Source organism: Hemicordylus capensis, chromosome 4 (genome assembly GCF_027244095.1).
Source record: "Hemicordylus capensis ecotype Gifberg chromosome 4, rHemCap1.1.pri, whole genome shotgun sequence".
Lineage (NCBI taxonomy): Eukaryota > Metazoa > Chordata > Lepidosauria > Squamata > Cordylidae > Hemicordylus > Hemicordylus capensis.
In genome coordinates this window covers 315,514,609-315,530,458 of record NC_069660.1, presented here as the reverse complement: position 1 = coordinate 315,530,458, position 15,850 = coordinate 315,514,609, and the positions used below count along the sequence as shown (strand labels likewise).

General features: G+C 44.0%; 1 protein-coding gene across 6 annotated transcripts in view; it reads left to right on the top strand.

Moving 5' to 3' along the window:
• The window catches only part of TSNARE1 (t-SNARE domain containing 1), a 610,667-nt gene extending 596,926 nt beyond the window's left edge, over positions 1-13,741 (top strand). For 5 of the 6 annotated variants that reach the window (XM_053249800.1, XM_053249796.1, XM_053249799.1 and 2 more), the window contains exon 12: positions 13,610-13,741. The gene's annotated coding sequence lies outside the window, so the exon portion shown is untranslated. Of the gene's footprint in view, positions 1-3,082; positions 5,071-13,609 lie in introns of those variants that run through there. The other variant, XM_053249798.1, reaches the window with a different exon arrangement.
• The last annotated feature ends 2,109 nt before the right edge of the window (positions 13,742-15,850 follow it).

Genomic DNA, 15,850 nt, shown 5'->3' with positions numbered 1-15,850 from the left:
CTCTGCTGGACATTTTGCTGGAAATGTCCTGGGACTGTGTGTATGGCAAGCATATTGAATATTATTAAACTTTATTCTGCTTTGATGGAGGAGGATTGTTCTTGTTACCCACAAAATCTAACTGAACGAATGCAATTCATTTAGTAATTCATGCTCGTTGCTGTACTGTTTGATCTTTGTCCAGCTTTCTCGCCCTTCTGCCAAACTTTCTTCTCACGGATATCCTTCCCCCTCACCTTGCACAGTGTGCCATCTGTTCCAGGAGATGTGGGAGGAGCTGAGTTAAGACAGAGCAGATGTGGTATTCCCCAGCAAGCTTGAGGTGGACAGGACGGAGGAATGGATCAGGGCAAGAACTGCAGGGAAGATCAATGCATTGTTGATCTTCCATATGAATAAGCTCGTTGTCGCAATTTGCAGGAGAGTTCAGTGTTGGCATCATAAAATGCAATCAGAGGGAGATCTGGGGAAATGGGATGTATGGGGAAATATATATAACTTGTACAAATCCACAGATTTAGTGCAAAGTATTCTATTGTGAATATATGAGGAAAGGACAGGGGAAATGAAGGAGCAGAGGCCGTAATAATGGTATGTTTTAGAAAAAAAACAGCTGGACAGATTTTGAGAAGATAACCTTGACTTCTGATGGCTAACTTCACAAAGAGGCACCTTTCAATGTGGTGAACCTCTTTATTGAGCAGGGGGAGAGTAACTGGCCCTATCCACCCCCAGCACAGCATCCCTCCAGTGGCTGTTGCTGGGGTCTATCTTATGTTTCTTTTTAGTTGGTGAGCCCTTTGGAGACAGGGATCCATCTTTATTTATTTATTATTTTTCTGTGTAAACCACCCTGAGCCATTTTTGGAAGGGTGCTATAGAAACTGAATGAATGAACGAATGAATAAATAAATAAATAAATAATATTTTATTTATTATTATTTACATTTATATCCCACTCTTCCTCCAAGGAGCTCAGAATGGTATACATGCTTATTTTTATCCTCACAACAACCCTTTGAGGTAGGAAGATAGGGATTTGAACTTGAGTCTTCCTGGTCCTAGTCCAACACTCTAACCACTATGCTATGCTGGCTTTCCTTATGAAGCAGCTACCTTTCAGAAGCTAAGCAATACTCTAAAACTTATCTGTTTGGCCTGGCTTTCAAGAGTTTTTAAATATTTTAACCCGTTTTCAGGGTTTTTGACTGTTTAATTGTTGTTTTAAAATGTTTTTAAATTGTTAATTGTTGTTATTTTGTTTTTTAATTTTTGTTTTAGCTTTTTACTGTTTTAATGGTTTGTTTTAATTGTAAACCACCCTGAGCCATTTTGGAAGGGCAGTATAAAAATCAAATATATAAATAAACAAACAAACAAATAATCAAACCTGGTTCTGGTTCTGTCTGAATGAGTGACCACCTCAAGAACCCCTTTGTACACTGCCCTGAGCCCCATGACAGAAGAAAGGTGGTATATAAATGCAATAAAAGAAAATAGCACTGGGGGAGGAGGAAAGAAATTTCTCATCTGAAAAATATTTAAGGCATGTGGTAGGAGTGTGGAAAACATTCACGGAGTGGCAAGAAGAGGGGCAGGAGAAAGAGGAAGACACATTTCTTCTTTGTGCCATTCTTCTCCCTGTACTTTCTTGCCCAAACCAACCGAGATTTTGTTAGCGTTTGGCACATGTACCACTGCTGGATCAGGAATCTTCATGGGTCAATCAAGAGCGCACTCCAATGCACATTCCGGGTGGAGGCACTGCCTCTCTTGAACATCCCCCATGCGTGCATTCCACTGGGGACGGGCGAGCAGATTTGGATGCACAACTGAGTGCACAGTCCACTGAAAGCAATGCTAAGTGATAACATCTATGCAAGGATATGCATTTGGGTACATGCTCTGTTTACCCATGATCCTTTACATTCCGAGGCAGCATTTCTCACAAAAAAAAAAAAAAAAAAAAACACAAGTTCCATGATCCCCCACAGAAAATGTGGTTCCTCGGAAGCTTGAGAAACAAATTAGAGTCAGAGAGCTCTCTGCCTGTCTGTGAGCCCTTCCCACCACTGCTTACTCCCAAATCTCCCTTTGTAAAGCCCAATTTCAAGCCCTCTCACCAAGGGTGGTTCAGGGGGGCACGGAGGAGGCAATCACCCTCCCCTCAGACAGGTGGCTTGCCCCCTCTGCCCCCATTTCTGTTTCAGTAATCTAATATGTAGAATAGAGTTCGCCCACCCATAAATGCACATTGCCGCTTCTGTGACACCCCCCCCCGCCCATGTTTTTTCTAGTGCTGTCACTGCCTCCCTCAAAAGAGCCTTTTGTTTGAACCAGGAGTTCTCCAGCTTGTCCCCAGATGTTGTTGGACTACAAATCCCATCATCCCCAGCCACAATGGCACACAAGTAGAAGGGCTCGAAATGGAACCCTCCACATGAAAAGGCATGCCTCATCAGGCATGGCTTTTCAGTGTACTTACTTAAAGTTCTTTAAAAACAGTTGTCTTCATCCTTTAAACTGCCTTAGGGGTGGGGGAGAGGAATTGGGCTCTGAAGTGGTACATCTGAGGACATTCCACTCATCCCCTTCATCCATTTTGGGCTTTGGGGTGCAGCATATCCATGCATGAGATACCCACTTTAAATCCCCGGGAAATTATATTGTTAGGATATCACTGTGAATGTGAACAAGTGAAAAACATTGTAACTTGAACACAACACTCCATATAGCTAATATGCTGCTCCTAAATCTGGCAAAATATATTGAAAATAGTAAGGTTTTTCCATTTTTAAGTGACTAGCATAAGAGAGGCCACTTCCAGCCTAAGAGGCAAGATGCCTCTCAATACCAGTTGCAGGGGAGCAGCAGCAGGAGAGAGAGTGTGCCTTCAGCTCTTGCCTGGGGGCTTTCCAGAGGCATCTGGTGGGCCACTGTGTGAAACAGGATGCTGGACTAGATAAGCCTTGGGCCTGATCCAGTATGGCAGTTCTTATGAGAACCATTATAAATAAATATCTCTTTTTACTAAATCCCCTCAGCATTTAACAAAATAACATTTTTATTTCTTTGTTACAAGTTTTAAAAGAAAGAAAGAAAGAAAGAAAGAAAGAAAGAAAGAAAGAAAGAAAGAAAGAAAGAAAAGGATTTTCTGTCATGCATGATGGTGGACCAGAGTGAGAGCTAGAAAATACTGGAGTAATTTCAAAAGTGTAGTCATGTTAATAACAGTTCTCAGTGTTGCTTTGTTGTTAATGTTTGTTAATGTATGTGAAAACTTGCAAGTAGCGAATTGCATATGGAGAGAATTATTTGTCTATACTGTAACAGCTGCAAGTGTACTTTAGGTTACATACTGCTGATTAAAGGAGTACCAGCGTAGAAGAGTAGGAAAAATAAAATGCCTGATTATGCAGTTGTGGCTAAGTAAACCAACTATAATGAAACCAAATAAGACAGTTAAAATGTAATAGATTTACCAAAAGCTGGAAATCTTTTATTGACTACTGATATAATGACACTGATCATCTATCTATCTATCTATCTATCTATCTATCTATCTATCTATCTATCTATCTATCTATCTTTATTTATTTATTTGTCAAGAGCCTCCCCATCTCTGGCAACTTTTAAAAAGGCACTGAAGACACATTTCTTACCCAGGCTTTTAATTACATTTACTAGCTGACCCTGCACAGAGCATCTGTGCAGTTGTGCACTGAACCTGTGGCATCTCCCTTGCAGTGCTCTCGCTCGCTCTCCCCCCCCAGCTCGCTCGCTCACTCTCCCTCCACAGCTTGCTCGCTCGCTCTCCTTCTGCAGCTCTCTCACTCTCTCCCTGCAGCTCGCTCGCTCGCTCGCTCTCTCCCCCCACAGCTCTCCCCATTGGGCAGGCCAGGGCCAATCCATCCCCCCGCCGCCTCCCACCTCCTCCTCCCGGCTGGTAAGGCTTTGCCCGCCGTCTGCCCACCTCATCGCCACCACCATTATTTCTCCCCGCCACCGCTTCCTCTTCCTGGCCAGCGGGGCTTTGCCCGCCATCCATCCACCTCTTCTGGCCGGCGGGGCTTTCCTCCCTCACGACCCGTCTTTTTGCAGACCTCTGCCTTCTATCCATTTATATAGATAGATTCCTCTCCTCTACAATCAAGAACATCTTCCGACCAGTAACAGTTGCATTCCAACTGACCTTAACCATCATAGGCTCCTCCTTCTTATCTGCATAGGGAATCCCCACTGCCCAATCACCACAGTGCCACAGTCTCCTCTTCCCTATCTGCATATGGAATCCACACTGCCCAGTCAGGTGCTTCTTCTTGCAAACTCTGTCAGCCAATAGCCTCCTTTCTACCACGTCCCCACACATGGCCCGTCTTGGAGAATTAATAATATATAGATAGTTTTAAATCATTTTAATACTGGGTTTTAAATGTTTTTAATCATTTAAATGATTTGAATTGTAAACCACCCAGAGACGCAAGGTTTGGGTGGTATAGAAATATTTCAAATACATAAATAAATAAATAAATAAATTAACATTTCTATACTGCCTGACACATGCATACAGATGATGATGATGAATGTTTATATACTGCTCTTCCACTATTAGATTTTCAAAGTACTTCAAAGCATTTGCATAATATACTCAAAACATATTCACAATGGCTGACATCCTACCTAACTCTGAAGCCACACACTGGGAAGCTATGGCCCTGCTGTGGAAGGTTTCATTAGCTCCACAGTGTCCACTGCGCAATGGAGGACAATTTTTGCTAATCTCTCCTTCCCTAAGAAATGCCTGCATCACCCAAATATATGTCCCAGAGGGCTGTGCAGTCCTCAAAGACATATTTTTGGGAGTGCAGGGCACTTCTGGGGTAAGGAGACCGGGAAATGTTTTTCCACTCCTTGCATGATGGACACCATATAGCTAAGAAACCTCTTCCTGCTATATTACTTGTTCTGGAATTGTTCTTACAGTATCTTATGTTTTGCTTTTCACTTGTTACCTTCATCTCTTTGATATGGCCAGTTGGCCAGTGACTGACTAGCTGAACTAAACTATATTTCTTCCACAGTAGTGGAGGGTGTCTCTGGACAGAATGTACTTCTCAACTGTCACATTAAAAAATGTTGTTGAATGCCAACTACCAAATGCGCTGAATGCCAACTATTACGTCAACTTCTGGATATCAAATAATGAAAGTAAATATTATTAGTTGTCAAATAGAGACATCAAATATTAAAATAATTTCCTGTGACTTTTCAGAGAATAGCTGGAGAATATTTAGCATCAACTTTAACAAAGAAGAACTTGAGGTAGAATTTTTTAAAAAAACATGTTCTTTTAAGGGAGGAGAGCTGGTCTTGTGGTGGCAAGCATGAATTTTCCCCTTTGCTAAGCAGAGTCTGCCCTGGATTGCATTTGAATGGGAGACTACATGTGAGCACTGTAAGATATTTCCCCTAGGGGATGGAGCTGCTCTGGAAAGAGCATCTGCATGCTTGCATGCAGAAGGTTCCAAGTTCCCTCCCTGGCAGCATCTCCAAGATAGGGCTGAGAGAGACTCCTGCCTGCAGCCTCGGAGAAGCTGCTGCCAGTCTGTGTAGACAATACTGAGCTAGATAGACCAAGGGTCTGACTCGGTAGAAGGCAGTTTCCTATGTTCCTTGTTTGCCCCTCTAGTGTGCAAACTACCATCACAACAGTCACAATACAGAACATAGTAGAAGCTTAAAATAATTCCATGTGGCATCTGCTCCACTCAGTGGCCAACATCCAGACTGATGCTGTGCTTGTGCAATCATGTTGCACCAGCCGGTTGTGCTCAGACAGGAGCTTGTATTCCAAAATAGTGTTGTGCTAGCGCAACAGAGTATGCTTGTGCGACAAGGCTAAAGTAGGTGACCACAGCCACCTCCACTATCATTGTTGCAAAAGTGCAATTTCAAGCATCCCTGCAACTCCGCACAGCTAAGTCACCTTGCACACGCACAACATTCTTCATTGCACTTGCACAGCGTTACTCTGGATACCAGTCACTGGGTGTGATGTGTTGAACAGCTTGCCAAGTAGATTGCCACCACTGCATGGAGCACAGCCATGACCTGGCCAGATATTCTGGGTGGTAGCCGGTAGTCTTGTGGAGATTCTCCATGCTGTGGGACCATCAGCATAGGGATTGCTCTGCATGCTGCAACTTGGAGAAAAGCCCTGAGCTGAAGTCCTTTGGAAGTTTCCCCTCAATTTCACTTATAAGAACATAAGAACAGCCCTGCTGGATCAGGCCCAAGGCCCATATTGTCCAGCATCCTGTTTCACTCAGTGGCCCACCAGATGCCTCTGGGGAGCCCACAGGCAAGAGAACATAGGAAGCTGCCATATATTGAGTCAACCCATTGGTCTATCTAGCTCAGTATTGTCTACCCAAACTGGCAGCGGCTTCTCCAAGCTTGCAGGCAGGAATCTTTCTCAGCCCTATCTTGGACAAGCCAGGAAGGGGACTTGAAACCTTCTGCTCTCCCCAGAGTGGCTCCATTCCCTGAGGGGAATATCTTTCAGTGCTCACACTTCTAGTCTCGTTTCATATGCAACCAGGGCAGACCCTGCTTAGCTAAGGGGACGTCATGCTTGCTACCACAAGACCAGCTCTCCTCACCTTTAAAAGGCAAGGGAAGTTGCACATAGGAACATAGGAAGCTGCCATATACTGAGTCAGACCATTGGTCTATCTAGCTCAGTATTGTTTACACAGACTGGCAGCAGCTTCTACAAGGTTGCAGGCAGGAATCTCTCTCAGCCCTATCCTGGAGATGCTGCCAGGGAGGGAACTTGCAACCTTCTGCTCTTCCCAGAGTGGCCCCATCCCCTGAGGGGAATATCTTCCAGTTCTCACACAGCAAGTCTCCCATACATATGCAACCAGGGCAGACCCTCCTTAGCTAAGGAGACAAGTCATGCTTGCTACCACAAGACCAGCTCTCCTCACAGAAAGGTATGTGCATGCCCTCTCTCCTGCTGTTGCTCCCCTGCAACTGGTACTCAGAGGCATCCTGCCTTTGAGGCTGGAGGTGGCCTGTAGCCCTCTGACTAGTAGCCATTGATAGACCTGTCCTCCATGAAGTTATCCAAACCCCTCTTGAAGCCATCCAGGTTGTTGGCTGTCACCACATCTTGTGGCAGAGAATTCCACAAGTAGATTGTCTGTTGTGTGAAAAAGTACTTCCGTTTGCTGGTCCTGAATTTCCTGGCAATCAATTTCATGGGATGACCCCTGGTTCTAGTCTGATGGGAGAGGCAGCAGAGGGATGAAAAAGGGCTCCAAACCCCATCTAGAGCAGGATTGATTCTGGCAGGCAACAGGAGGGAGCCATGTGCCCCATGTTTCCATTCCTCATTTCTCTTGCAAAGATTATTTGCTATTAAGATAACAACCTCTCAGCCCCTCCAGGCAATATGGCTCATCTGTTAAAAATAAATACAAGAACGAGGCTGCATCTCACTGCTAAGCAGAAGTAATGCAGCTTAAACGGCAAAGGGAGAAGCTTGTCGGAGTCAGCCAAGCAATCTCCTTGACTATCCGACACCATCTGTTTAACGTCACTTAGAGTTAGGCCATGCCTTGCTTGCGCTTTTGACCTTTGTCTTTTCCCAAGGCTCCAAGATGGAAGCCAAGGGCTGTTGCCACTTGTAACCCCGGCCCTTGTCTGGGCAGCTTGTGCCTCAACTCAGCTAAAGGCAAGTGGGATTTATTGGCTTTTGTGCCTTCATCACTGATGATGGCAGAGCTGCGTCTAGCTTTGTGACTGTTTTTCACCAGTGTCAAAAAGCACCTCCCATTTTAGGTCATTTCTGACACTGGCTGAAAGCTTGCTTGTGCTGCTTTGATATTTCTCTGCGTCCTGACTCCCGTGTCGTTTCCCCTCATTGCCGCTGCTTCTCGACACAATTTATCTTCATCTCCTTGGCTCCCACTGTGCTTAGCCTCATTTGCAAACATAAGCATAAATTATCAAAACCAATATTAATGTCTAAATCAATACGATATGACAGGGTTCCACGTTGTGCTTTGTTTCTCAGAGCAATAGTTACCTGTTGCAGTTACTATCATAGGAGGAGAAGTCGCAGACATACGGGCTTCTACCATAAGCCTCCTTTGTACAACATAGAGGGAATCCAACCGACATCCAGGCTAATGCTGCAATAGTGTAAACATGTCCTAGTGCAAAACTGTTGCACTAACAGTCAATGTCTGTACACTCATACACATGTTTTTTGAGAATTACTCTACCTTTGTTCATTTTAAAAGTGGACCTGGATACAGGCCCCTCAGATGCATGATACAGATAGGAACCTGCATTCAACATAAAATGTGAATGACTGTACCGGTGTACAGATCTGTACCTGTGTACTCTGTACACTCACCATAAGTGTGTTGAGCATAATGTGTGAATGGGCCTAATGGTGCAAAACTATCCTCGTTGTGCAAGCAGACTGAAAGTTCAAGAGACTGAGTAGTCCGCCCCTATGTTTTATGTTTGTAACCTCCGAAAATGAATGTCATGGGTTTGGGACACTGAGGACTTGGATGATGAGGAAGACTGGGATGGGGGACATGAGCAATGCTTGGAGAGAGCCCCAGAAGCACCACTTCACCAGCGGAGGCATTTTGACTCAGTCCTATAACAAAATAATGCAAGTGAAGTGGTGCTTTGACCACTTGAAAGCACTCTATAGGCCCATTCACATGTTATGTTCAACACTCATACAGTGAGTGTGCACAGGTACAGATCTGCACACAGGTACAGTGACTAACATGTTATGTTGAATGCAGGTACAGAAGTACACTTCTTATGTATAGTTTGCATTTGAAGGGCCTGTATCTAGGTTTTAACATGAATGCAGATACAGTCATTCACACAAACTTGTGTACGTGTGTACAGACATCTGCACACTCGTACAGCATTGTGTCCAAATTGGGCTTCTAGTTCTTCATCCAAGCAGGAATTTACACACTTGTCTTGCAATTTAGCTTTAGTCCCAATGTGAGGGCAAGTCTATTTCAAAGGGGAGAAAGATAAACTTTTCATTTAGTTTGAGTGATGTAGCTCTTTGGATCTCTGACCACACATGGCAACTCCACAGATAGTCTCATCAGCCAAGAGTCAGAGCTTCTTGCAGTAGCAGGGGTGGCCCAACCGAGGCCCACATCTGCCATCCTGCTGAGACCGCAGAAATCTGCTGCCTGAGAGGACTCCCTCAACTCACTTCATAAAAGGGCGACCCCTGTCCAGTATGTTCCATGATGAATGTCTCTAGGACTAGGAGCTGCAGTGGTCAGAAGGAAAGGGATGGATTTGTCAAGGCAATCATGTCATGGCTCATTATGAATTTGGACTGGCTTTGGAGAAGCTAAATGGCCAAAAGAAAATTGTAATCACCCTCCAAAAAATGCATCACTCTACTCAAGAGGAGTATTTAAGGACAGGCAGGGGATGTCATAATGAGAAGATTATTTTGGCAATGAAAATAAGCCCCTGGGTTCCAAAATGTCACTTGCTATTTAATCAGAAGAAAGTACACAGTGTATAATTGTCAGAGATCAGCTACAGTTATACAGTTCCATCCAAGATCCTAGATAGTGAGAAATGGCAAGGGATCGGTTGAGATTGATTGGGGGAGTTCTCTGCCATTCTAGTCAATTTAGAGATAATGCACACACACAAGTCCTCAACCCAATGGGGAAGCCTCAAATGTGCTAAAATACCCCCACACACTTCTATATAGGAAGTAGCAACCTACATAATAGGATCTAGTAGTAGGAGATTATCATGTGTGACAACTACACACATCCTGAAAACTTTCAGGGCATGTTCAGAACTTAAGTTGTGCATGACCAAGCATATCCAAGGTGACAGAGTCTGCTCCCAAGATAGGAATTCCATCACAATATACGGACGTTACAATCCTGAATACACTTCAAATTACACAAAGCAGCCCAGGAACATGTACCAAACACTCAAAATAGTGGGAATACGGAACTCTCAGCACCATCCACTCACTGTCTGCTTCACAGGGAGATTTGGAGAGAGAGGTCTATCAATAGTACATCAGGTCAATCAATGGCTATGTATTAGCTATGTCTGGCTATTAGTGATGTCATCAGGGATTCCCAACCATGGGTACCCAGAGATTGTTGGACTGCCAAAAACCATTGTTGCTGTGGGATGATGGGAGTTGTGGTCCATCAACATCTGGAGACCCAAAGTTGGAGACCCTTGAGATCCTGCCCCACTGAGAGCTACATCCGTTGTGTGGTGTGCTGAAGATGGTGTGTCTGGAAAATAAACTCCTCAAGCAGTCCTTCAGAAGATGGGAAGCAGCTGTATCTGCAGCACTCTGGATTCAGTGGTCTGATCACCATCTTTCCTGTGAGCCTGCCTTCAAGTTGCTCTATCTAACAAGGGACGATGGAGCTTGCAAGCTATTTATCCTGGCGACATTATAGCTAACTCTTAATAATGCTGATTGAAAAGGGCTTTAGGCAAGAAGAGAAGGAGAAACACAATTGACATTTCAGCACCACCTCAGCAAGCACACATAAAGAAGAATGGTTTTTAAAAGGAGATAAATATATATACGTTTTGAGAAAAAACAAGCTTCACCAAAAACATCATATTGGCACCGGAGATTACTTATGAACAAAGACCAACATGAAAAGCAAGCAGCCTGAAGATTTGCTCAGTCGGTAATGTGGTTCTTAGATTAATCTGATGTCTGATGAAATTCCACTTCAAAGAGTCACAATACATTGCTATTCTCTTGCCTTGTCGTGTTGAATTTGTGGTTCCTTTTGCTTTCGGGGAGCCTGACACAAGGAGAAAACAATATTTCTGCCTGAAGCAGATCTACATATGCGTCTGAATGAGATGGTGCAGTCCTGAAGAAGAGTGGACTGTACCACTTCATATGGGGATACCAGTTTTGAATATCCCCCCTGCAAACAAACAGACCAAAAAAAAAAAAAAACATGAAGGAAAACCGGAGCCGCCCTTTCCCCACAGTTCTAGTTTTCCATTTACAAAGGCATAATTTTTTGTAGAGAAACATCCAAAATGTGAAGCCCCCCCCACTTTGCAGCCTGATGTAGTATAGTCCATTCTACTATCTCTTGCCTGACACATCCTTTTCATGGCATCACTCCCTGGGCAAAGTAACTTCTTCCCATGCCATGACATCGGAAGTCCAGGCTGTGTGGAAGGAGCCTATGCAGAGACCCCTACTACATTACCCCAGTTTCCAGGAAGGATGCTGCTGATGGCATGAGGAAGATTCCCAACGTTGTCCCTTCCCTTGTGTCCTGGGCCTTCTTCGTGGCACCGGAAAGAGATCTGCTTCAGCAGGTCCCTTGCTGCAATGGTAATATGAGAAGAGGCCCTGTGTAGATCCAGCATGAGACAAGCTGCAATGTTCTGGCCTATGAAAAGCATCATTGCATTTACTATCTACTGTATATGGATTGCATACGGATTGCATACTTTCTTGCAGAAGGGCAAATATGTTGACACTAGTGCAACACTCGTCTGGAGTGCACGCTCCAGACTTTGTGCCACTAACTAGCACAACCGCCTTATGCAAGTGCAGAATTGGCCAGGATTTTGGCCCCAGTATGCTGTCCTCGTCCTGTCCCAAGTGGTGGAGATGAGCCCTTGCTCTGCCTCATCTTGCTGCTGGCATCCTTCTAAAGTCTGAAAACGTTCAACATTCTCTCTAAGCCCTTGTTTTCTCTTAACTACATATACACAGCTCTTTCAGTGTTTCCTTCCTGCCTTTTGATCATCCTCCCAACTCTCTTTCAACTCCTTCAGAGTCTCATAATAGAATGGTTCCCTTAAAACAACCCGATCACCTGATTTTGAACAAGATGCTGTTCTCAGGATTCAATGAGTAGGAAAATTGCCATTAGCAAATAAAGGGTATCTCTGATGGAAATGCAGAGGGGAAAGTATATGGCTTATTAATGTCAGTGGGAATTGGAGGCTCATCCTAAAGAATCCCAAGAATCAGATACGTTTTGTAAAGTCTTAGGGGTGACTTGTAAGAGGAATAATAATCTTTATGCATGAGAGAAACCCCGTTGGCTGCAAGTTGCTGGAAAGTGAAGAGCGAATGGCTCAGAGACAGATAAAGTGAAATGAAGGTTGTGTCACAAGCACAGCCCATTGCGAGTGCATTCGCACAGTGCTTGAGGCTGGAACTAGACTGTATGAGAGATGTGTGGTTGCCAATGAAAACATCAGCCCTACATCACCATCATCATCATCATCATCATCATCATCATCATCATCATCATCATTATCATCATCTTTCTCCTCTTCCTCTGCCCTAGTAATGTTACATTACTTTGCTGTGGATTCCCTCATCTACTTGCATCCTCATGGAGAATTCCCTGTCCCTCGGTGCACCACTAAGTAGAACTCCTGTGTGGATTTCAGAATTCTAATCCACATTCATGAATTCACCAGTGGAGTTGGGGGAACTCACTAAATAATGCTGTGAATGGTTCATGCTGTGGATTCTCTTTGGTATTACTAGATCATCAGTTTTCAAATTGTGTTCCTTGGAACCCTGTAGTTCTTTGCAAACCTGTCAGAGATTACTCAGAGAGAAGATCAGTAATAGCGGCCAGACTTTCCCCAGAAGCAACCTGGCACTGCCCAGTACTACGTCTTCCCCTGCTATGTGCAGCCATAGGGGAGGTTTGTATTGTGTGATATTGCTATTACGTTAATATTAGAAGCCCCAGGATTAAGGAGGTGCACAGATTTGAAGCTGAATCAGGTCATGGGGCTGCCAAACTGATCCAACTGGTGGAGGGCAGGGCAGGAGGGGGTGGCGAGCAGCATTTTTAGAAGTGAGAAAAGCAAGTCCTTACTTGCTCCTTTGCTGCTCCCCGCAGCTTCTTTCTGCAGTGGGGCTCCTTCAGAAGCTCTTGCATGGTGGCGGTGATTTGTGCACATCCCTACCCTGGATGTATGGGAAGAGGCCATGTTTTAGTGGCTCTTCCACATGTCAGCACTGCCCTTACTAGAAACTGGAGCAATGCTGGCAAGGGGAGGTGCTTCAGCAATCGGCTCTCCCACGTGGCTTGGGGAACCTTTGGACCCCTGAAGGCCAAAGTCACCAGGGGTATTGCATGTGATCCAGAGCAGGTGGCAGGGGCAAAGGCCCTCTCCGTCAACGCTGGAGGTTCCAATCCACACAGAGTCCTCCCATAGTTGCTGTTTAGCATAAAAACCTGCATATGCAAACACCATTTATGTGCTTGTAATGTAATTGACCTTGATAAGCTAGATCACCCTAATGTGTGTTGGGGTGTGGGGGTAGGTTTTGGAGGTGTTAGTGGGTGGGGGTGTAAAGCATGGTATATGTGGAAAATGGTGGGGCATTCACCTTCTAAGTGCTGGGTGATGGGATATTTATTTATCTCAGGCTATACATTTCAAGAGCCTTCCTTCCTTCCTTCCTTCCTTCCTTCCTTCCTTCCTTCCTTTCATCCTCTGGTCAATCCCATGTATACTAATCAGTTTTTGTTTTCATTCACAGGGTACCTGATCACATCATCTAGTGGAAGAGAAGCCAAAGACATTCCACATTCAGGCCATGCATCAATGTCAACTTTACTGAATATATTACATTAAAAACGTTGTAGTCAATAAACACTGCAATTATATAAGAAGGGGAAATCTAGTGGTTCTTGTTGATTAGTAATTGTGCCTGAGCTTCCTTCGGTTGATGCATAGACTTTGACCTTTGGGTTTCGCCTGTTCTTAATGACTTTTCAAATCCCTGTTATATCCTAACCTTAGTTTCAGCAGAGTAGTCTAGCAACCTGATCCCACAGGGTGGGGAGAGATGTGCTGGAGGAGATGCCACAACACAGATATATTCAGATCTCAACTGAAAGACAAATGGAACAGCAAACTCACAATGCTTCCAGGGTGGGGATGCTCAGAGATGGGTTTTCATGCACAAGACATGCACTCAAAATTCCCTGGATCCACTTCCCCATCTGCACAATTTGCACAGAGAGAGGAAAAGGAAGATCCAAGGAAAGGCTGATTTGTATTCCATATAGTAAAATGCAGAGGAATTAGGGCCAAAATATATGTGACCGAAAGTGCATAATTCTTCTCGCTTAAAAAAATAATGAATCAAAAGCAACTGTAGAGGGCTGAAATCAAGGGCAAAGGTGTAGCGGCTGCTCAACCCTTTACTCTCCTGTCATTTGATCAAAATTTCTCCCCTTCAGTTGCTTTTCCTCATGGAGAAAAGATATGAGCTCCTGGTATATTTATCCCTTGAGTTGGAAAAGCTGCTTGGGAAGGAGCTCCTCCCCACTCACCTTTCCCCTCTGCTGTTCTGAATTTAAAAAAAAATGATGAAAGAATCATGGAACTTCTTGTAAAGTCCATTTTGGTCCTTACTGCAGATATTTCATGGACAGCCATCATTGATTCATCATTGCCTATGATGCAAAATCCTCCACCTCTTTATATTAAAAATAAGGTTTTGCAGGAAGTTTCCTTTATTTGTTGTGGATGCCCACCTTTTCTAAATGCATTTTTAGGACACTTTTCTACCAAAAAGGAAAGGAAAGGAAAAGGGCCCCTCTCTTGTCCCATGCTAGCTGTGCCATGATGTGTCCCACACAGCCTTCCAAAATGCAACCTGTTCCTTCTCCCCCATACCAATGAATAAAGCCTTTTGCTTTGTTCACTGGACTGAAATAGACGTATGAGCAACTGAGCTTTGTAACTGTTTGTGCAATTAAACCTTGAGGAGCTACCTGAAAATGCTTACAAGCCATTTGGGTCACAGATCTGCAATAATGAATATCTGGTTTTTGCTTCAGGAATGCAAGACCACCAATATTCACTGCATCCGTAATTAAAAATGAGGTGGCTTATGAACAAATGTGAATGGATGGAGGAACATAAGAACAGCCCTGCTGGATCAGGCCCAAGGCCCATCTAGTCCAGCATCCTGTTTCACACAGTGGCCCACAAGATGATGCTGGAAGCCACAGGCAAGAGCTGAGGGCATACTCTCTCTCCTGCCGTTACTCCCCTGCAGCTGTTACTCAGAGGCATCCTGCCTTTGAGGCTGGAGGTGGCCTGTAGCCCTCCGACTAGAGGCCATTGATAGACCTCTCCTCCATGAAGTTATCCAAACCCCTCTTCAAGCCATCCAGGTTGTTGGCTTTCACCACATCTTGTGGCAGAGAATTCCACAAGTTGGTGATACGTTGTGTGAAAAAGTACCTCCATTTGCTGGTCCAAAATTTCCTGGCAATCAATTCCATGGGATGACCCCTGGTTCTAGTGTTATGTGTGAGAGAGAAGAATTTCTCTCTATCAATTTCCTCCACTCCATGCATAATTTTATAGACCGATAGATAGATAGATAGATAGATAGATAGATAGATAGATAGATAGATGCAAAGCCTGTTCGATATTTTATTTTATTTTATTTTATATATATATATATATATATATACACACACACACACACACACACACACACACAATTTAATATTATCTAAAAGAAGTTTTATTTAATATATTTGTATACTGCCCACTACCAAAGTCTCTAGGCGATTTACAACCATTTTTAAAATGCCCTCTCTTCATTTCAGCTTAATTTAAGCATAGTGTGTAGAGGAGAGATAAGTGGCTTTTGTTAATCATAAGTGCATTTTGATGGGTAGTGTGTAAGGTTAGACTCTTAGAGGGAACAGCTGTTACTAGGACTCTTAGTCAGTGATACATATGGCTCCTGCCACTT